Source organism: Ipomoea triloba, chromosome 16 (assembly GCF_003576645.1).
Source record: "Ipomoea triloba cultivar NCNSP0323 chromosome 16, ASM357664v1".
Taxonomy (NCBI): Eukaryota; Viridiplantae; Streptophyta; class Magnoliopsida; order Solanales; family Convolvulaceae; genus Ipomoea; species Ipomoea triloba.
Window position 1 is genome coordinate 18090804 of NC_044931.1, and position 2029 is coordinate 18092832.

Genomic DNA, 2029 nt, shown 5'->3' on the forward strand with positions numbered 1-2029 from the left:
TTTCACATTTTATTTTTTGATAACAGCTTAATGTTACCGCGCAGGAGGTTTCAACCACCCACTTTTATTAGCTTCCGAGCAGGGAAGCCGCTGAACGTTAAAGGGGGCCTCAGCCGATTTAAGATTTCTCACCTTAAACTAAGAATTGAAATTTAAAATCCCTTACCTCAACCTCAACAACGAAGAAAGACCCCTATTACTATAAAACTTCGAATTTGTATCTTCCCTTTCAAGCTGCTCCAAAAGCCACGGACCCAAGTTAACCTACCCAAGCGGGGGCGGTATAAAGACCTCCGGTGGTAAGTTTCATGATAAATTTTATCTTTTATTTAAGACCATATATACTGTTCACAAGACAGGCAAAACCCCGCGAGGCACTCGAGGTCTTTATTTATAGCTAACACAAATATACTATGCTAAGCTCTATGGGTTCACTATAAAAATAGAGCTCATTGGGCTCCGGAGAACCTTTGCTTTGCTATCAGAGCAGGAAATGTTCAGTGTGGACAGGTCCCCAGCTGCTGCTTTTTTCGGCTTAAGCTGAGAAGTGAGTTGAGGCGGTTTAACCAACCAATTCCAAACCTGCTTTCGTGGATGCGTAGGTCGAAAGGGCTGAGACTTCAGGATCGACCATAACTGAAGGACCCTCCGGTTCGACATTCTATCTCTCTGGTTGCTCTGGAAATCTATCTACGGGAGCCTGCTGCTACCGAATGAAGTTCGTAGTCCCATCGTTGACAAAGGGTCTATCGTCGAGTCTTTACCCCTCCTTCGAATGCTTAGTTGGGGCTGATTTAGGACTCAAGGGTGCCCTTGCCGTAGCTTCTTTCTACGAGTTAGTTTACGAGCTGTTTCATCAGTTGCTGGTTCGGGCGCTAGAGCCACAGACGCCGTGTAACGGAGCAAGGAAGTATTACCCTACCCCCAGGGGAATGATCATCCCCGCTGCAGCAAGAAAACGTATTTACAATTTAGAATTTCCAACTTTACACTCACCAGTGTTTTTTCTTTGTTATATACATTTTAGATTCGCTTACCGCAAACCTAGACTATGACGGGATGGAGTTCTCTCCTAAAGGGTGGCATAAATGCAGCCACCGGAGGATAAATAAGAAATGTGTGAAATATTAAATCTAAGGCCCAACTCCAGAAGCTGAAGCAGAGGCCGGTTACGCCGATTCTTCTTATGATTATGAGTCTGATTACCGCCTTTATAGTAACCCTTGAACCTGCCTATTTCAGATGGAAGATTTCTTCCCGTTGGAGGCTAAACAAGATAAAACTCCTCCCTCACCCTGGAGCATCTGTAGATCAAGCAGCTTCTACAAGGACTGATTTTGCCTTTCGACTGGACGAAGTTCCATTTTCTGATTCTGACCTGGTTGGATAAACCGCAAAAGCAGGTCTCCCTCTTGTTCCAGTTGTTCCAGATCTTGCCTCTGTTGCTGTTGCCCCTCTTGCCTCTGTTGCCGTTGGTGGCCTTACCCTTGGAATTTCTCCCTCACCTAAGAAAACTGCTGCTGATCCACATACGGCCGATAAAACTCCCCAAAGCAAAGGGGTAACAAACAACGGCGTACCGAACAAGCAACGGACGACGCGCATATGGAAATGAAAGGGAAGCTTTATCGCCATTTCAAAGGCGTTAGCGCATACGTTAAACACTTAATATTGGCGGAAGTTGAACAAGCAACTCCACAAACAACAGCTCTACGTGCCAACGGCGTGGAACCCAACAATCAAACTCCTGCCTCAACATGGGAGCCGAGCAAGCCGTTCGTCTTGCCTTGGGCATAGAGAAAACAAAAAGATCTGGTGACTGGCAAGCGCCCAATTCACAATTTTGAGATTGATTGCTCGTGGAGTTGGTCGTTCCAAACTAACTTGAATCTGTTAACCGCCTATAAGACAAAGAGGATCTCTTCCCCATGATACAAGAATTCTTTTACAAGTTTATCTCCGGCTAAGGTCCAGGCACCTAGTTCCTAGGAGATAGGATCCCCAAAGCCGTGCTCCGTTGACTAGCTTA